This window comes from Rhincodon typus, chromosome 6, assembly GCF_021869965.1.
Source record: "Rhincodon typus isolate 14 chromosome 6, sRhiTyp1.1, whole genome shotgun sequence".
NCBI lineage: Eukaryota > Metazoa > Chordata > Chondrichthyes > Orectolobiformes > Rhincodontidae > Rhincodon > Rhincodon typus.
The window spans coordinates 22965344-22987383 of record NC_063337.1 but is presented as its reverse complement, the minus strand read 5'-3'; the positions used below and the strand labels follow the sequence as shown (position 1 = coordinate 22987383).

At 39.7% G+C, this 22040-nt stretch overlaps 1 protein-coding gene across 4 annotated transcripts in view; it reads right to left on the bottom strand.

Moving 5' to 3' along the window:
- The window catches only part of LOC109910632 (F-box-like/WD repeat-containing protein TBL1X), a 446017-nt gene that overhangs the window by 156136 nt on the left and 267841 nt on the right, over nucleotides 1-22040 (bottom strand). For 2 of the 4 annotated variants that reach the window (XM_048597766.1, XM_048597763.1), the window contains exon 1: nucleotides 4319-4382. The exons of 1 other annotated variant lie outside the window; for it this stretch is intronic. The gene's annotated coding sequence lies outside the window, so the exon portion shown is untranslated. Of the gene's footprint in view, nucleotides 1-4318; nucleotides 4383-21156; nucleotides 21177-22040 lie in introns of those variants that run through there. One more of the 4 variants, XM_048597765.1, reaches the window with a different exon arrangement.

Genomic DNA, 22040 nt, shown 5'->3' with positions numbered 1-22040 from the left:
ACATTTTGTCAAAACATTTCATGTTGCACAGGACTGTTTGCAAAAAAAAAACTTTGACAAAAAGCTTCAACAAAATATGTCTTTTTCAGCAATATTCAAGTTCTGCACTATCAAACAACAACCATCTATAATTCAAAAGAATTTCAGTATTCAACTCAAGAATGTGAATCCAATCTGTAAAATTAAAAGAGTTTCTTAAAAAAGCTGTTGGTTTAAAAAAAAAATCAACTGGCTCACCCATGTCTTTGTGAAAGAACCTATGTTTGTCATCTGCCTTACAATTGATTTCAGGCCCATACCAATGTGTTTAACTCCAATGTGTTCTAGCAAGCCATTTAATTAAGGATAAATGAGGGGTCAGCAATAAACTCCAGCTCTGCCAATGGCACCCACATCCTGACAACAAATTTAGAAATGTATGGCATTGATTATAATAAAATTTAAATACAGGTTAAGTTATTATCACTATCACGATATGAAATGCCATTATTTACTAACAGACTAGCCTGACTATCCAATGGAATTTCAAGATAAAACAACATTTAATGCCACATTTGCTACTAGTTACCTAAAAATGTGTCACTAAGAAGAAAATTTAGTGTGTTCACAGTTCCACAAAAAAAAATGATTTATTCAATACATTTTTTTTCAGTATTCCAATAACAGAATGGATATTTCAAAAAGCATTAAATTCTGCTAAATTTTGTCACATGGCAGCTTATCAGGTCTAATATTATATGAAACACTGTTATCTCACAGCTACATTTCCACCCCTCCCATTATTTATCGCTCAAACTGACCATTCCAGACTCTGTGCTGCCGAACTATATCAACTTCAATGGACAAGGTTTGATATCTTTGTCCAACATATCCAACAGTCATTGCTCCCCCCCAACTCCCTTGACCTCTTCATTGCATTCCATACTGTCAATCATTGTCTCTGCTCTCCAGACTACCTTCATGAAACTAATGTTTCCTGCTTTCACTCATATGTGCTGCAAAGGCTTAAATTTGTTTTCAATGGATTCATCTTTTCACTCAACAAGCCATCTCTAATGAACCATAGAGCTCTAACAGTGATTGAAGTTTGCCTTCATCCAGGCTAAGGGAACCTACTTGACTGGCACTCCATCTACCACCTTAACTATTCACTCACTGCAACAACTTGCCAAAGTTCCTTTGACAACAGCTTCCAAACACCTGAAATTTACCATCTAGATGGACAAGGGCAGTAGCTACATGGAAACACCACCAACTTCAGGTTCCCAGGATTTTGAACATCATTTTGGCTGTCAGCACTATCACTGGGTCAAAATACTAAAACATGCTACCTAACAGTACAGTGACCACACCTACATCAAACGGGATGCAGCAACATGATTCACTATAACAGTTTTGTGTGTAATTGAGGATAGACAATAAAAACTGACATTACCAGAAATGCCCGTATCTTGTGAATGAATAAACAGCACAGTGGCATTATTCAGGACACAGTGTGTTAGTGCCATCATTTAAACACTGGATCTGTATCTACACATATATAAATGAAGCCCAAATTCACTTCACCTTCTGCATTCAATTCCAAAACTTTTGCTTCTCTCCCCTCCCAATGCCAGCTTTATAGCAGAACTATGATACTTTAAAATTTCCCACAATTTAACATCTGACCAACTGTCACCACAGACTACATCTACAGATACAGAACCTTGACTAGATTCCCAGCTCGGCTTTCTTTCCCACATTCACTCAGTTACCAAATCTCTTACACCTCTGAAGAATTCCTCATTTTTCTTCCTCCCTTTATCGCTTCACAGCTTGATTTCAGTTCTAACTTTGTACCATTTTCTAAAGATCACAATAAAACATTTTCTGCTGCCTGATGTTGTGCCCTTTTGCCTGCACCATAATTCTTGGAAAGACCACGAGCCTTAATGGGAATGTAATTAGGCTCCTTTCACAATTAGAAAATGCCCTTTTGTTGCAACTGGATTGAAGCTGTAGCAAGTAATGTTAAAATTGCACTGTATTTTCTGCAAAAGTGTGACAGGACTGGTGTTGTACTTTTTTTTTAAAAACTTCTAGGCAATTTATGAATCCAATGTATTTTTGACATTAAAAAAGTCTTGCCTCTGCCAAACTCCAATGGTTCTTCCAGGTTCAGTAAATTTACTTCAAAATCCTCATGTTTGCTTTCACATCACAGAACAGCTTTGCTATACATAGCTGAGTCATCTCCTCCAGCCTGACGCTAGTTTGTCATCTGCATACCTGTGCTGCCACATTTTAGCCATTACATCCTACCTTCTGAAATTCATAGAAAATGGCAGCAGGATTAGACCATTCAGCTCTGCAAGCCTGCTCTGCCATTCAGGGCTAATCATCCAGCTCAATAGCCTATTCCTTTCCCCCTTATCCTATGATCCCTTTAGCTCCAAGGGCCATATCCACCTCCTTCTTGAAATCATACAATGCTTTGGCCTTCACCCAGAGAGTGGTGAGCCTGTGCAATTAGCTACCACAGCAAGCAATGTAGAAATTTCTCTTAGTTTCAGTCCTAAATAGTTTATCCCATATCCCTTCCTAAAATCCACCAGTTCATCACCTCTCCTAATTTCAAAAGGCTTCCCCAAAATTCTTCCACTTGACTGGGTTGGAAAATTCTTTGCCCCAAGTTATTTACAATTTTCCTCCTATATGATATTTTAAGACATTTTCTGCATGTTTTTGCCATACTAGGACACAAACCTGCCTTTTCGTCTTATAAACACTGACAAACTACAATACATTGTTTGCATTTCAGGTTTCTAGCATTTTTTGCTTTTTAGCTCTTATATTATGATATAAAATACAATTAATTATAGGGCTGTGGGTAATTATGTAGAACAGACAGACCAAGGGGTTCAGATACATAGTTCTTTGAAATTTACACCACAGGTAGACAGGGTGGTTAAGAAGGCATTTAGCACGCTTGCCTTCGTTGATCAGACCTTAGAGTATAGAAATTGGGACGTCATCTTGAGGTTGTACAGGATGTTGGTGACACCTCTTCTGAAGCACTGTTTGCAGTTGTGGTCGCTGTTATAGGAAGGGTATTATTAGACTGGAGAGGGTTTAGAAAATCACTTGTAATTGTTCAGAAAATGTTGCCAGGAATGGAAGGTTTGAGTTATAAAAATAGGCTGGAAAGGCAGGGACTTATTTCATTGGATCATAGGAGGCTGAGGGCTGACCTTATACAGGTTTATAAAATCATGAAGGGTATAGATAAGGTGAATAGTAAAGGTCTTTTCCCTAAAGTGGTGGAGTGAGGGCATATTTTTAAGGTGAGAGGAGAAAGATTTAAAAAGGACATGAGGGGCATTTTTTTTTTTTTATACACAGAGTGGTTACTGTGTGGAATGAACTGCAAGAGGAAGTGAATATGTATTAGTTTTATAGTCACATGTACTGAAATGAGCACAGTGAAAAGTTTACAAGTCACCACTTAGGACGCCATCTTAGGCACAAGGTACCTCGGTACGGATTTTTCAGTACAAGTTCTTAGGGGAAAAATTAAAAAATTAAAAGTCCAGCATTACAGTTCATAGGAGTAAATGAGAAAAATAGAGAAATAAAAAGTTCAGAATAACAATACTTCTAACCTAGTCCATGCTGGCACCTTCCCTCTAGTCTGCGTTGGGCCCTGAATCATCTCGAGGCCAGAGGTCCACACGGAGGCCATGCCAAGCTGAAAGACCGCCAGGGGCTGCTGAGAAACTGCCAGGTTGGGCAGGGAGGAAGCTACACTGGGCCAAGTGGATCAGATATAGTTACAACATTTAAAACACATATGGGTAAGTACAGTAATAGGGCAGGTTTGGAGGGACATGGGCCAATGCAGGCTGGTGGGACTAGTTTAGTTTGGGAACACGATAAGTGTGGACTGAATGATCTGTTTCCATGCTGTATGACTCTATGACTTTAATTAGCAAATCACTAACAGGTTGTTTAACAGTTATATTTGTTCTAGAAAGGTTAAAGATAATACAAATGCTCATTACGTAGCATCATGATCTGCTTAATATACTTTGTATGCTATCAAATTGTAGCTTTTTTTTGCAGCTGTTATTCCTTTCTGAGGAACTCAGCATATCTAAAAGGTTTGTTACATAGCGATGACATCTTAAAACAGCCAAATAAATAATGCGTTGGATTTGCCACAGACACTTCCTCTTAACCAAGACTTGGTTTATCTCACATCTAACATGCACAAACAAGACCTCAGAGGTGTCATAAAGTTATATATTAATACAGGATTCAGGAATTATATTGTACTTACTCTATTACCAAGGAAGTAAGGCCAAATTACTCGCACTTCAAGCACCAGTAATTGATTCAGAGACCTAACAACACAGAGGAAGAAGAAAAGATGAAATGAAGATGTATTTTATATACTGTCTGTATCACAATTAGAAAATCTTTTTATGATTAAACTTTTTTCTTAATACATTGATGAACTCCAAGTTTCCAATTACATTTGTACATTCAAACTTATTACAACATAACAGCCTATTTCTTATCAAATAAGCAATATAAGATGTGTGTACGAGGTAAATTACATCCACATTTGAAATAAACGATTATTGAACTATTGTGGGATAGTGGACATCTTTGTGTTTTCTGAATCACACTGCTGAGCTCAATAGCTCCTTCAAGACAAGAGTTTCCACAAAAATGTGACCACATTCACCAAAGAGAGGTTTAAAAAGGAGAAGGAATAGACAAAAACTGCAAGAAATCACAACTTCATTTACAAGGGCATTACAGGAAATTTCAGTAAAATGTGGAATATTTTTACCTGGGCTCAGTGCCTTCCTTAAGTCAAGCCCTTCAATGTCAAAAACACTTTAAATAAAATCACGATACATTGTGAAATACACGACCGAAATATTTGTTGCAGTCTGTCTGGTCTCAAAGTTGTTCATTTTTTTCAGACTGGAGACCTGTGACCAGAAGTGTGCCGCAGGGATCGGTGCTGGGTCCACTGCTTTTTGTCATTTAAATAAATGATATGGATATGTAAATATGGCTAGTGAATTTTCAGACGACGCTAAAATTGGTGGCGTAGTCGACAGCAAAGGTGGTTACCTCAGAATACAACAGGAATTTGATCAGATGGGCTGATGGGCCAAGGAGTGGCAGATGGAGTTTAATCTAAATAGATGCGAGGTGCTGCATTTTGGAAAGGCAGATCAGGACAGGACTTATTCACTTAATGGTAAGGTCCTGGGCAGTGTTGCCGAACAAAGGGACCTTGAAGTGCAGGTTCATAGGTTCCTTGAAAGTGGAGTCTCAGCTAGACAAGACAGTGAAGGTGTTTGGTACGCTTGCCTTTATTGATCAGTGCACTGAGTATAGGAGTTGAGAAATCATGTTGCAGCTGTACAGAACATTGGTCAGGCCACTTTTGGAATACTGCGTTCAATTCTGGTCTCCTTATAAGGGAAAGATGGTGTTAAACTTGAAAGGTGCAGAAAAAATTTACAAGGATGCCGCCAGGTTAGAGGGTTTGAGCTATAGGGAGAGGCTGAATAGACTGGGGCTATTATCCCTGGAATGTCAGAGGCTGAGGGGTAACCTTATAGAGGTTTATAAAATCTTGAGGGACATGGATAGGGTAAATAGTCAAGGTCTTTTCCCTGGGGTAGGGGAGTCCAAAACTAGAGGGCATGGGTTTAAGGTGAGAGGGGAAAGATTTAAAGGGGCCTAAGGGGCAACTTTTTCACGCAGAAAGTGGTGCATGTATGGAATGAACTGCCAGAGGAAGTGGTAGAGGTTGGTACAGTTATAACATTTGAAAGCCATCTGGATGGGTACGCGAATAGGAAGGGTTTAGAGGGATATGGGCCAAATGCTGGCAAATAGGGCTAGATTAATTCAGGATATCTGGTCAGCATGGATGAGTTAGACCGAAGGGTCTGTTTCCATGCTATACATCTCGATGAGTCGAAGACAAACATGCAATTCTTCCTTAAAATATTCCATGTTACCAGCCAGCATTACTTCCCTAGGTAGCCCATTGACATTAGCAATGCATCTTGTGTAAAGCAGTTAAATGAAAAGATTTGCACTTGTATCATTTCTTAGGATATTTCTTAGTCAACATAAACCACTTTATGTGCAGTAAAGCCCTTTTGAAGTATATTCACTGTTGTAATGTAGAGCAACCTATAAACACAGCACTTCTGTTCTTAAAAGAGAGGCTGCAGCGAGGGGAATGATGAAATTTTGGTTAAAGGTCCAATTTCTGGCAATGAAACTAACCCAGACGGAAAGTTATAATCTTAAATATTATGTATTCCACGTGGTACAAGCCGTACTTGGAATATTGTGCAGAATTGTGGTCACTATTAAGATATGCAGACATTGCTTAACATTTTCAATGCTGTCTGCAAATGGTTACCTATCTGGTGTTGTATGAACTTAGACAAACCAAAGGCCCTGGAATCTCTTATGAGACATTTGTTTACAGTACATTTAAGCCCTAGTTTACTCACGAACTGGATTAAAGCACTGACTCTATTGAGGCCAAATTTATACAAATTACAGAGAAAGGTTCAAGTTTGACAATAAGGTGGCGAGATATACTGGTGATATGACACAATCATACTGTAATACTATGTTAGCTCCAATAACATAAATGAGAGATGTTGATCATGTAACAATAAACATGGAACAGGAGTAGTTTATTCGGCCCTTTCAGCTGCTCCACCCTCTTCAATGGAATCATGAATCATCCTCTATCTCAATGCCTTATTCCAGCCTTTTTCCCATATCCCTTGATGCCTTTAAAAATCTAAAAAATTATGTTTTTGAATATATTGTCAAATTATTGAATATATTCAGTGGCTTAGCCTCCACAGCCTTCTGTGATACAGAATTCCACTGGTTCACTACCCTTCAGGTGAAAAAATCTTTCCTCATCTCAGCCCTAAATGGTCGACCTTGCAACCTAAGACAGTCTCCTGGTTCTAGACTCCCCAACCAAGGAAAACACTGTCTTCATGTTTTCAATGTTCATTGAAAAGAATTTAATCATTTTGTCTTATAACTCCTGGTATGTATACATATACACTACAAACACAAGATTAATCATTCAAGATCTGATATAACATTTTAGAATTTTAACACCTGTTTTGATCTGGTGATTGTGTAACATCTGGAGAGGTACATTTTGTTCTTCGTTACTCTTGGGTGATCACTGGGTTGTCTTGCTGCTGATTGTGCAATGATGCTAAGTGATAGCAACCATCAGGAGTTTTCTTCCTCATGTCGTACATAGGTCTGAGCTGCTGGCTTCTGTTCCTTCGCAAAATCGCATCATGATTGGGAATGACTTTGTATGTCCTGAACTGGTTACCTTAGAAAGTTTTATAAATATTCAGGTATAGTGATTAGATTTCTCATTCACATTGTCGGTCCAATACATAGTTGTAGTTGTTGCCTATCTATTAACTGGTACTATGTCTATTTAATTTTCCTCTGTCTGTAAAGTCATGTGCCATTCCATTCATACCACTGTGGATGTTATATGCAGTGAAACAGTCTTTTGTAGCTTGTACCATGAAACACCATTTTTTGAGATACATGTCTTTTAGGATGCTAGTTAGTGCTAGTGCCTATGGCAATTTTGGCTTTCAGGGTATGTTGATCTGCTTTTGGGGACATACAATGTTGGTGGCTGTGAAAGCTTCTGTTCCTCTTATACCATCGACCTGTTGCAAGACGAGTTCACAGTATGAAAGCCTTGATCATCTTCTAAAGGTTGCTTTTCATTTCGTTGGCTGTTCACTTCATTAATATGTCTCCATACAATGGAACAAGGGCAGTGAGTTTCTGGAATTCTTTACCACAGAGGGCTGTCAAGGCTGGTTGGTATATCCAAGGCTGAGATAAACAGGATTTTAGGGAAAAGGCAGGAAAATGGAGTTGATGGTTATCAGATCAGCCACAATCTCACTGAATGGCAGAGCAGACTCAATGGGCTGAATGGCCTATTTCTGTTCACACACCTTATGCTGAGTGTGGGTCTGTGCCTTTAAGAGAGAGTCTGCAGTAGCAGATTTCAGACACAAGAGGGACTTCACAACAAATAGGGTGTGATGATGCCACACTAGCTTTGGTACAGAATTAAAGGAATCAGAAATGATGGATCCAACCAACTATTGCACAAAGGTAAGCTTCTCCGAGTTAGAAAATCACTTTTTAAGACTTAAAGAATTGTTTTCCAAACAGAACGGTTGTATAGTTAAAATGTTAGTACCCTTCACCTGGCATGCTTTTAAGCCTAAAACGGAGAGAACTACAAATGCTGGAAATCAGAAACAAAAACACAAATTGCTGGAAAAACTCAGCGGGTCTTGCAGCATCTGTGGAGAGAAAGCAGAGTTAACATTTCAGGTCCAGTGACCTTTCTTCAGAATGGTTCAGTTCTGAAGTAGCAAGATATACTGACGATCTGCCACTATTATGCCGTAATCCTCAAGTTAGCTCCCTTAATATAAATATGAGATGTGGATCACATAGTACTGAAGAATACAATGAACTTTAATTACAGTTCTTGCATGCCTGGGCTCAAGTTAAGCAATATACTTTTGTGTGCAGCATGTCACGTGGCAAGAGGACAAAGCACAGTAAGGTGGAGACGTGTAACTTTACACCCGTAGATGACATCCCATGATATCGTGATGATATCATGAAGATAACCCATAAAGGCAGATTGTATTTCTGCTACAGGACACAGCACAACCCAGCCATACCTAACATAAAGGTAGTGGCTGTGAGAGACTAAACATCTCAGCCCCAGAACACTGGAGTTCTTCAGGAACGCTCTGGACGCAACCACCTTTAGATCATTCCAATGACCTTTCTTTTACAAAGTCAGAAATCAGGATTTTTGCTGATGATTGCAAAATCTTCAGTACCATTCATGACTGCTCAGATACTGAAGCAATCTGTACCTATACGCAATAAGACTTTTACACACTTAGTCTTGGGTTAACAATTGGAAAATAATATTTGCAAGGTCAAGCAAAGACAATCTTCTTTTACATCCAACTATTATTGCTGAATCGCCCACTATCAACATCCTGGAGGTTACCAGACTGAATAGGATCAGCCATATATACACTGTGGCTACAATACCAGGTGAGGGCTTACCTCATGATATTCCAATGCCAGTCCATAATCTACAAGGTGTAAGCAAAGAGTGGGATGGAATACTTTCCACTTCCTTGGATCACTGCAATTCCAATAATACTCACAAAGCTTGACACCACCCAGGCAAAAACATCCCCCTTGATTGGAACCCCATTCACCAACTTAAACATTCACTCTCTCCACCACAGATGTCATCATGATGCATCAGTGTGCACCATCGGTAAGATGTAATTCAGCAACCATCCAAGGTAGCTCAGCATCACCTTTTTCAGTGCAATTAGGGATGGGCAATAAATACTGGCCCTGCTAATGATGACCATGTGCCACAAAAAAAAAGTTAAAATGTCTGAGGCAACGGAGTTTTTTGAATTAGAGCAGCTAATCCATCCACAAGCACATCAATCCAGTGTAAATTTGAATCATGTTGACACTTCGAATAATTTGAACTATTTACTCTTTTCCCAATATTATTGCAGCTTAGGAAAATATTGCATTGTATGTTTTTCTTTAAAATATTAAATCATATTCAAATGGTTTTGATAATATTTTCAATCATTAAATTCAGCAAATCCGCAAACAGATTTAAAGTAAGTGGGGATTTAGGATTCTGAAATAAAAACAAAGTGCTGGAGAAACTCAGTAGGTCTGGCAGCATTTGTGGCAAGAAAAACACAGTTAATGTTTTGAGTCCAGAATGAATCTTCAGAAGAGTTATTATGAAGAGACAATCTAACCACCGTCCCTTGGCATCCAATGGTGTTATCATCACTGAATCCCCCACTATCAACATCCTGGAGGTTACCACTGACCAGAAATTCAACTGGACTCACCACATTAACACGGTGGCTACAAGAGCAGGCCAGAAGCTAGGAATACTATGGTGAGTAACTCATCTCCTGACTCCTCAAAGCCTGTCTGCCATCTATAAGGCACAAGTCAGGAGTGTGATGGAATACTCCCCACTTGCCTGGACGAGTGCAGCCCCAACAACACTCAAGAAGCCTGACACCATCCAGGACAAAGCAGCCCTATTGATTGGCACCACATCCACAAACATTCACTCCCTCCACCACCGACGCTCAGTAGCAGCAGTGTGAACTATCTACAAGAAGCACTGCAAAAATTCACCAAAGATCCTCAGACAGCAACTTCCAAACCCACCACCCCTTCCATCTAGAAGGACAAGGGCATCAGACATATGGGAACACCACCACCTCCAAGTTCCCTTCCAAGTCACTCCCCATCCTGACTTGGAAATATATCGCCGTTCCTTCACTGTCGCTGGGTCAAAATCCTGGAATTCCCTCCCTCATAGCATTGTGGGTCAACCCACCGCAGGAGAACTGCAGCAGTTCAAGAAGACAGCTCGCCACCATCTTCTCAAGGGCAACTAGGGATGGGCAAGAAATGCTGGCCAGCCAGCAACGCCCACATCCCAGAAATCAGTATTTTTTTTTAATTCACTCATGGGATATTGCTGGTTGAACTAGCATTTATTGCCCTTCCCTAGTTGCCCTTGAGAAGGTGATGGTGGGCTACCTTCTTGAACCACCATAGTCCATGTCCTGTGGATAGACCCCCAATGGTGTTGGCGAGGGAGTTCTCAGATTCTAACCCAGTGACACTGAAGGAATGGTGATATGTTGGATAGGCACATGGATGGTAGTATAATATAGGCTATGTAGGGTAGTTTGATCTCGGTAGGATGATAGGTTGGCACAACATTGTGGGCCGAAGGGCCTGTACTGTGCTGTACTGTTCTATGTTCTACGTTCATCTTCTATGTTTCTAAGTCAGAATGGGGAACGGTTTGGAGGGAAACTTGCAGGTGGTGGTACTCCCACGTATCTGCTGCCCTATCCTTCTCAATGGAAATGATTGTGAGTTTTGAAGACACTGTCTAAACAGCTTTGGTGAGTTTCTGCAGTGCATCTTTTAGATGGTACATACTGGTGCTGTAGTGTCTGTGGTGTAGGGAATGGATATTTGTGGATGTGGTCCCAATCAAGTGGGCTGTTTTGTCCAGATGGTGTCAGGCTTCTTGAGTGTTTTAGGATCTGCACCTATCCAGGGAAGTGGGTTGTATTCCATCACACTCCTAGCTTGTACCTTGTACCTTGTAGATGGTGGACAGGCTTTGGAGAATCAGGAGATGAGTTATTTGCTACAGTATTCTTAGCCTCTAACTTATTCTTGAAGCCACTTTGTTCATGTGGTGAGTTTCTGGTCAACGATAACCCTCAGGATGTTGATAGTGGGAGTTTCAGTGATGGTGATGCCTTTGAATGTCAAGGGGCAGTGGTTAGATTCTCTTACTGGAGATGGTCATTGTCTGGCATTTGACTGATGTAACTGTTACTTGCCAATTTTCAACCCAAGCCTGGATGTTTTCCAGGTCTTACTGCAATTGGCCAGGGACTACTTGAGTATTTTAGGAATCGTGAACGATGTTGAACATTGTGCATTCATCACTGAGCATCCCACTTCTGACCTTATGGTGGGAGGGTCATACAGTCATACGATCATTGAGGAAACAGCTGAGGATGGTTGGGCCTGTGACATTACTCTGAGGAACTCCTGAAGAGATGTCCAGGAGCCGAGATGACTGACCTCAACCATCCACAACCATCTTTCTGTGTGTCACATGTGAATACAACTAGCGAAAAGTCTATAACCCCACTAACGTCACCCCACCCCCGATAATTCCGTTCACTCCACTTTTGCTAGAGCTCTTTGATGTCACAATCAACCAAATGCAGTTATAATATCACATGTAGTCACTCTCACCTCTCCTCTCAAATTCAGCTGTTTTGACCATGTTTGAACCAATAAGGCTACAATGAGGTCAGGAGCTGAGTGGTCCTGACAGAAGCCGAACTGAGCATCAATGAGCAGCTTATTACTCAACAGGTGCTGCTTTATAACAATGTTGACTTTGTGCCAAGAGACTTCATGGTTTCAATGTTGAGGACTCCTGGCATGGTGGCTCAGTGGTTAGCATTGCTGCCTCACAGCGCCAGGGACCCGGGTTTGATTCCATCCTTGGATGACTGTCTGTGTGGAGTTTGCAGGTTCTCCCTGTCTGCGTGGGTTTCCTCCAGGTGCTCGGGTATGCTCCCACAGTCGCAAAGATCTGCAGGTTAGGTGGATTAGCCACGTTAAATTGCCCAAAGTGTCAGGGGTGCGTAGGTTAAGTGAATTAGCCATGGAAATGCAGGGTAGGAGAGTGTGTCTGGGTTGGATGCTCTTCAGAGGGTTGGTCCTGACTCAGTGGGCCAAAATGGCCAGCCTCCGCTCTGTAGGGATTCTACAATAATTTCTTCCTAACTGTATACCACTGTGCTATCACCTCAGCTGGGTCTGTCCTGCTAGTGGGTCAGAACATATCCAGGAATGGTGATGGTGTATGGGACATTGTATAGTTTGATTCAGTGATTAGACTATTTCAGGCTGTTGCTTTACTAGTCTGGGAGAAAACTGTCCTAATTTTGGCACTAATCCCCAGATATTAGTAAGCGGACGTGGCAGGTTGGACAGGGCTTTTTTTTAAACTGTTGTCATTTCCAGTGCCTAAGTTAATGCCAAGTGGTCTATCCAGCTTAATTTCTTTTTTAAAGACTTTCTAGCGATTGTTACATGTGAGTGGTTTGCTAGACAGAGGGCTTTTAACAGTTAACCTCATTGCTGTCGGTCTGGAGTCACATAAAGGCCACATCTGCTAAGGATGGCAGCTTCCTTTCCTTCAAGACATGAGTGAACCAGATCGGCTTTTACAACATTCTACTCCGATCATCCTACTCACTACTCATTTTCACCCCATATCCTTTGATCCCTTTAGCCTTAAGACCTATATCTTAATATCTCCTTCTTAAAACCATTCAAGGTTTTAGCCTCAAATCCTTTCTGTGACAGAGAATTCCACAGGTTCACCACACTCTGGATGAAAAGATTTCTCCTCATCTCAGTCCTAAATGACTTAACCTTTAGCCTTAGACTGTGACCCTGGTTCTGGACTCCCTGACAATTGGGAACATCATTCCTGCCTTTATCCTGTCCAGTCCTGTTAGAATTTTGTACATTTCTACGAGAGTCCCCTCCAATTCTTCTGAACTCCAGTGAATATAGTCCTAACTGATCCAGTTCCTCTTCATACCATTCCACGTAGCAGTCTGGTAAAATTTCATTACACTCTATGCTTGGCCAGAATATCCACTGATAAAGGAGACCAAAATTGCGTGCAATATTCCAAGTGCGATCTTGCCAAGGCCCTGGATAACTGCAGCTAGACATCCCTACTCCTTTTACATGTTAAATTTTATCACTCGTGTTCCAGATTTCTTCAGTAAATTGTAAGAATTCTAGCTTCATTTCAATGAAAAGTTTAGGGTATAAAGATCTGGCCTAAAAGCTTTCATATAATAAGTACAAACAAATTTCAATCCAAATAAAATGATCACAAGTACATTTTCGTGATCATTAGCTCTGAATATTCACGCAAGCAGACATCTTGGGGCTGATCTTCCCAATTCAAACTCCAGTAGTGGGACCTTCTATAGGGAATAAAAAGCTGAAAATTATCCTATGCTCACTTCATTTGACTTGGAATCAGGACTGTTCGTCTTGAGGACATCATGGATTGTACTTCTTCCTTTCAGTGCAGGGTCAGAATGTTCTACAATTCTTAACTTCAATGATAACTCTAACTCTGCAATTGATAATGTCTATAGTAATTACTTCCTCTTCTAAAAATGCTCTCTAATGCCAGCTTTCACAGGTACCCAGGGAGAACCACATGCAAGCCAAGTCTGTCCTCAGCAGATATGCATCCAGATGCACACTCAGGACACTATAGAAATTACTGGCTAGCAATCAGGAGAGGAAAGCATGGCTGAACTTTGCTCTTCCTTAGCAAAGGTGCTAAAGCGAAATTTTCTATATCAGCTGCTATCCTAGTTTACTTTCAGTAGCTCAGCCAAGATTAAAAAATGACTGTGACTTGACAGTATAAACAAATGACATTATTTGTTTATTTATTTGCCTATCAGCATCATCCTCTGCTTCACCCTGGATGGCTTTGTTGCCCGAGCTACAGACATCCATTTTCCAACAGCCAATATACTTGTGCAACATATTATATACTGTAATGATATCTGCATCTGAAAATAAGGATCAGAAGATCTTGTGTCAAAGTGGCAAATTCATTCACAGTACTCTACCACAGCACCTGCAGTGTAACTCTGCTGATCCAAAATGCACAGCAATATAGAAGAGTGCTTGGGACTTTTGATTGGAAAAGGACACATCTGTAACACAGATCTATTGTTAAATAGTTACAAATTCTATTTTTTTTCAGAGATTGCTGTGGTACCTTTCCAAATACCTCCATTTTCTCCTATTCAACTTTCAGTGTGAAGTGGCAATATTATTGAAACTGCTTAAAATGTCAGTGAATCCAAGATAATTGGGGAATTAAGTCCAACATTTAGCAAGAATAGGGAATTACGATCTTGCTGCACAACAAGGTGGTGGCCTGGAGTCAACAGGTTGCCCCAGGACCTTCAAGCTTCAACCGGAAGGAAATGAGACCTTCCCTCAAAATGGACAGAGGTCTGCTCAGAGGAAATTCATTTCATGGAGTCAAACCAATTTAACGAGTCCAGCTGGAACACATAGGAAAAATATTAAGTTGAATTCTGAGTAGAAATGCTATGTTTAATCATTTCCGTATTTGCCCTTCAATGCAACATGGATCAATCAAGCAATCATCAGGTTTTAATATTTAATGCTAGTTTTTACCCAAAAGAATCATCATGCAACTTGGTGGAGAAAGTTTTCTTCTGCACACTGATGATATAAAATGTCAATGCACCTGTTGCTCACATTTCAAATGCAAAACTGAAAAATTCTGCTGCAAAAGGCAGGGCATGAAATAACAACCTGCCATCTGCCATTAGCAGAACAATTTCTGCCAACTGGGCTCCTACTTTTAGCAGGCAAGATTGCAAATGACTGCTCAATCAGTAAGCCTTAAAACCTTCTGCATTCTTATTACAACGAGGAGGTCGAACCCCTCTGATAATTAAAACTGAAACACCCAGAGAAGTTTGTCTCACCTCGTAATCTGCTAAAGGAAATGGGAAAAATGGTATAACCTGCCTTTTACCTCCCAATCTGTTATAAAGGAGAGGTTAGATGAAAGAAACCCCAAATACTCACTTATTAAGTAATAAGAAACTATTTATCTAACTCTAACAGTGAACAAATTAACAGACCTACTAATAAACCTAACAATTCCCCCTTAACTACTAACTATGCCTGAACAGAGCAACATTCTAATGGCATGTTGTTCCAATAAATACAAGTCCCACTTATATAAACCAAAGTAATAAGAAAAATTAAAACTTATACACTCAAAACTACAGTCAGGATACATCTTTCGGAATGTTCTTTGCCTTTTCCGCTATTCTTCAGTCAGGAATTCTTTCTTTGTCCAATCCTTGTATCAGGAATATTAGCTAAGAGTGCTGTGGTACCTTTTAAATGGTGCTTAATCAAAGAGCTTAAAGATTTCTGTGTAGTTCAGGATATGGCCAAATGGGTGCTGGCAAGTCCTCAGCATTACAAGGGAACAGGAGAAGAACGCTTACTCTACCTGCTTTTAAATTCAAGCAAGTTTTTTTTAAAATTCCTAATGCACCTTAATAGAGCTCTGGTATAACTTACCCTCAATCTTTTCTTGGTTTGCAACCGGTTCAGACTTGCACATGACCCTTTGTGGCAATCAGTCACAAATGAATTAAATAACCAGGTTAAAATAGATATCGAAGAGAGTTGATACAAACACACTTGCTTGACATGTTTCCAGATACAAAATCTCTAATTCATTGCAAAGGTTGGTTACAGTTGTTCAGCTATGCAAAAATAACAGGATAGTAACAAATTTTCCTAGATAGCCAAGACTTTGGAGGACTCACCAAAGGATGTCACAGTTGATGGAGTCAAAAGCCTTTTTGATAGATCAAACATCATATATTTTAATGGTTCCAAATAATTTTCTTGGATTTGTTGAGTAACAAAGATCATATCTGTGATTCTCCTAAATGGCTGGGATAAGGAGGATGTATACATCACCCAAGCCACGCAGGGTGCAAACAACTGCTGAACAGACGCCAGGTTTATACATTTGACTATTAGCATGTGGCTCGCAACCAAACACTGAAAATTCTCAAAGAAACTAGAGGGCATAGGTTTAATGTGAGAGAGGAGAAATTTAAAAATGACCTGACAGGCAACATTTTCACACAGAGGGTGGTGCGTGTAATGGAGTAAGCCGCCAGAGGAAGTGGTGAAGGTGGGTACAATTACAACATTTAAAGGGTGTATGAATAGGAAGGGTTTAGAGGGATATGGGCCAAATGGGACTAAGTCAGATTGGGATGTCTGGTCAGCTTGGCCGAGTTGGACTAAATAGTCTGTTGCCATGATGTATGACTCTATAAATGCAAGATATGAGTACAAATCACAAATTTCAGGATATAAAATTTCCAGGTACACCTTTCTTCCTATCCTGCTGGCACAAGGTGGTGGTTTGCAATTTTGATTAAGGAATCAATTATAGGAATTAGGAGGTATGATATCTTGAAAGGATCATCAAATGAGGTCATATGGGTAAAAGTAAAAAAAGTACAAAAGGGGCAGTGTGTATACAATAGGCCCCCAAACAGGCAGGTAGAGAGAGCGGATCAATTATGAGAATTGTAAGGAGAGATAATGGCCATAACTCATTTAGATTTGGGATATTTATGAAAAGGATAAGGTTAGGCCGGGAATAAGTGTTCTAAACTGGGGAAAAGGCTACATTTAATATAAAACGTGATTTCTCCCAAGTGAACTGGGAGTAGCTACATGTAGATAGAACCATGAGACCAATGGAGGTATTCATGGAGTGTGTATTAGAATAGCCTAACAGAGGCGGGGGAGGATGGGTGGAAGAGAAAGAGAGACACACAGAGAGAAAGAATGTACTGGTAGGTTTAAAAGACTTAAAAGTGGATAAAAGCATAGGCCCAGATAAGATGCTTCCCAGGCTGTTTAGAGAAGCAAGGGAAGATAGCCATAAACTGGAGGAAGATATCAAAGGACTCATCAGGAGGAGGGCACTGCAGCAGATATGGAATTCAACTTGGCAAAGTGAGAGAAAATGCACTTGGGGTGGGCTATCAAGGTAAGAGATTTCAGTGTAAAAGGCAAGACCCTGGAAAGTACTGAAGATTAGAAAAATCTCAGTGTGCCTATCCACAGATCCCTGAAGGTAGCATGAAAGGTAGACAAGGTGGTTAAAGCAGCATATGGATACTTAACAAAAAGCCAAAGAACTGTGGATGCTGGAAATCAGAAACAAAAAATAGAAATTACTGGAAAAGCTCAGCAGGTCTGGCAGCATCTGTAGATGAGAGCAGAGTTAATGCTTCGAGTCCAGTAATCCTTTTTCAGAATGTTGACTCTGCTTTCTCTCCATGAATGCTGCCAGACATGCTGAGTTTTTTCAGCAATTTCTGTTTTTGATACAGGATACTTACCATTATGAGACAAAACATAAAATACATGAGCAGAGAGATTGTACTGGAACTGTATAAAATGCTGGTTAGGCCACAAATAGAATATTGCATGCAGTTCTGGTCACCAAATTAATGAAAGGTGGTGACTGCAACAAAAAGGGTGCTGAGATTTACCAGGATTCTGCCTGGGCTGTAGGGTCTGAACTATAAGGAAAGACTGGATACTCTGGAGTTGAGAAGGAACCTTCTCAACAAAATTATGAGGAGCACAGATAGGGCAGACAGGAAAACTTTTTTTTATATTAGTAGCGGGGTTAATAACTTGGGGCTTTAAATTAAGCGGTAGAAGGCTAAGGAGGAGAGTGGAAGAGAAACACTTACACCCAGAGAGTGGTGGGAATCTGGAACCCATTTCCTGAAATGGCAGTTTAAATCAGAAACACGTAACATGTAAGCAATACCTAAATGCTCACTGCGTGACCATACACTCCAGGGCTAGGGGCCAAAAGCTGGAAAACAGGATTAGTGTAGTCAGATTTTTGTTGACTAATGCTGACATGATAGGCCAAGAGGCCTCATTCTGTGCTATAAATTCTATAAGATCATGATCCACAAGCTCTCATGATGCCAGGATGGAAGGGCTTTGGGACAAGATCGAATTGGCAATCAACAGTTGTGCACTTTCACCATCAAGTCTGAATCTCTCATGCACCAAGAGTGGTTCAATGAGAATCAAAAATTCAATCATAAATGCCAAGCCTTGATTACATGGCAAAATCATGCTCCATCACAGTCAAAAGAAGAATATTACTCAACTCTGAAGCTCGGAGAATGATACATGTCATCAAGAAACTGTGGCAGAGTTCCATCTGCAACTTTGCAGTGAAGTATTCCTTATCCTTTTCTTTTTATTATCAGTGGCTAAAATCTCTATTTCAACTCTCCTCACCCTCTCTCCTCTGATTACCCTGGTTTCCTAACTTCCCATAAACTCACCTAATATCACCAGTTACTGGCCAGATTCCCATTCTCCAACTTCCATTGGGCTCTAGTTCATTGAAAACTCTGCTCCTTTCACCCTATCCTGCATCAAGTCCCATTCAGCCTCTGACTCACGTGCTTGCAGGCCTATATTGGTTTGTAGTTCCCATCACCTCAAATTTAAAATTCCCATCCTTGTGTTTAGATTCCTTCACTATGCCACCTATCTGTAAATTTCCCACGGCTGTGTTTCTCCAATTTCGATCTTTTGCGAATTGCTATTGCCTACATCTCACCAATGACAGTGAATAGACAGCTCTATGGAACCAATGCTCTGAAATTCCCTCTCAGTGAAGAGTTTGAGGATGCTTCCCTTTCTTCAAAGTACTATATAATTTCACATTTATTTTCTATTAAATAAACAGCACTGAAATTATTCCAGTTACACTACAGATTTCACATTATCTTGCACAATTTCTGGATCAGTTTTATACCAAATCTGTAGATGGTACATTAGTCAATGGGGTTTCGAGTTCAGATGCTGGAAAACTCAAAATCAATCTCTTGAGCTTTAACATGATGATTTAAAAGGTCAACAAGAACAGCAAGTGGCCCCCATTTTATTGATTTAATTAAAGCTCATCAAGAGAATAGACCAAAATTTGTGAAATAAAGCCCATGAGAGCAAGCTTTTTAACTTTCCCACTGGATTTTTTTGCTTGAAACTGAGAACATTGATTTATCGCCGATGATCACAGTCAATGAGCAGCAAAGAGACAAAATGAAGAAAATCCCAAGGAACAACTCAACTTAATGTCTGTCAGAGGGGTTGCTGAAGCTATTATAGCAGGACATTTAGAAAGTTCAGAGTAATCAGGTAAAGTGAACATGGTTCTGTGAAAGAAAATGATGGTTACCTAATTTTTTGGAGTTCTTTGAGGAAGTAATGTGTACTGTGGATAAAAGGGAACCGGCGGATGCACTTTATTTCTACTTGTTGAGGGATGTTTGATAAGGTGCCACAATGGTTATTGGAGAAAATAGAATCTTGTGATACAAGGGTTAACATACTGGTACAGGTCAAAGATTGGCTAGCTAACAGGAAAGACAGAGCGGATATAGATGGGTCATTTTTTAATTGGCAAAAGTAATGAGTGGCGTGCCAGTGTTGGGGCCTCTACAAATTACTTGGATGAAGGGGCCAAAGGTATGGTTGCTAAATTTGCTGATGACACAGAGATAGGTATGAAAGCGAATTGTGAAGAGAACAAAAGAAGGTCACAAAGGATGTGGATAATCTGAGTGGGAAAAGATCTGGCAAGTGGGGTGTAATGTGGGAAATATCAAATAAAAAGAATTACCTCATGTAAATTGCAGGTTGCAGAGGTCTGAGATGTAAAGGAATGTGGGTGTCCTAGATAACGAATCACAAAAGTTTAGCATGCAGGTACAGTAAGTAATTAGGAAATCTAATCTATCCTGGAAATTCTATTGAATATTATCATTTATTGCAAAGGTAACTGAACATACAAGTAAGGAGATTATGCCTCAGTTTTGCAGGGCATCAGGAAGACCACATCTGGAGTACTGTGCACAGCATCAGTTTCCTTATTTAAGGAATGATGTAAATGCACTGGAAGCAATTTAGAGAAGGTTTACGAGACTTATACATGGAATGGGCAGACTGTCTTGTGAGGAAAAGGTTGGACAAGATAGGCTTACATCCACTCGAGTTTAGAAAAGTAATAATGACTTGATTGAAACATACAAGACCCCGAGGAATCTTGACAAGGAAAAATATTTAAAGGATATTTCCTCTAATACAGAGATGAGTTTTTTTTTTCCCCCCTCAGAGGGCTCCGAGTATTTGGAACTGTCATTCAAAAAGGCAAAGTCTTTGAATATTTTAAGGCAGAGATAGATAGCATTTTTTTGATAAGCAAGGGGGTGGTCTGTTGAGTCATCAGATCAGCCATGAACATATTGCATGGTGGTGCAGGCTTGTGGTAGCATGCAGCTTCCTCCTGCCCGAATTCATAAGTTCATTTGTTTTCCATATGAACAACTGTTCTCAGTTCAGATTTAGAATGGCTCATGTAAATAATTTGAGAACTGAATTGAATTCCTATTGAATTAAGTTTTGCAAATACGTGTTAGGCTAAACTCCTCCAAATTGTCACTGTGCTAAATACTGTAATGCTATTTGCCACTTAGATTAAATATGTCAAAACTAAAGGCCTTTGATCTAAATGATCACACCCTATAACCAAACTCGTCACACTAAGCTTACAATTTTGTACATCAAATATGAAATAAGTTTCAGCAATACAGAAAAGCAAATTTAAACTAATATATGGGACTAGACTGATTGAGGGGATTAAGTGAACTTTATACTATTAAATAACCAAAACTTTCTCACCCTCTCTTGTTGATTCTATTAATTTCCTTATGGCTTCCAAGTAAACTGTTGTTCTAGATGCTATGTATATTTACTTTCTGCAACGCTGAAAAGAAAAATCAAAAAGTACTCCTGAAAAATGAGCAATCGGTTCTTCCATAGCACATTCCAAACTAGCAACCGTTACTGCCAAGAACAAGAGCAGTAGACATGAAACCAAAGTCACCAACAAGTCCCCTTCCAAAATTATCACACTCCCAACTCTAATATATTCCTGTTTCTCAACATCCCTGGTTCAAAACAGCAGAAACTTACTACCTAACAGGCCTGTGGTTATATGAGCACTACACAGACTATATAAGATTATGGTTGCTCATCATTTTCTCCAAGGCAGTTAGGGATGGGCAATAAATTCCAACTTTACTGGTGACATTCCCATCCCACAAATGAATTAAAGAATAAACAAATATAATTTTCTCCCTAACTAGCAACAACAACAAACTGGCAAGTACCACTAAAAAGTTCTCATCAAATTCCACAATTTTCTCAAATTCTTTCATATTTTGTTTTGTGACCTCCATCTGGCAAATGCATACATTTATTAATATTAAAAATTCTGCATTTGTACCCATTTCAGCATTTTTCCCCAGTCACACATTATGTCCATAAACTGTTCAAATGTTTTGTTTAATAAATTATGTATAGGTTTGTACTTGTTTTTCTAGATTCAGGTGTATATTGATACATAAAAACCACTACAGTAATTTATATTAGTAGAACAGTAACTTCATGTCAAATTATACATGAGAATGAATTTATCCACATTTTTTGGTTTCTTTTATTTAAAATTTTCTTGTTCCTTTTCTCAAAATTTCTGTGTGAAGTATCTGAATTGGAAAACCTGA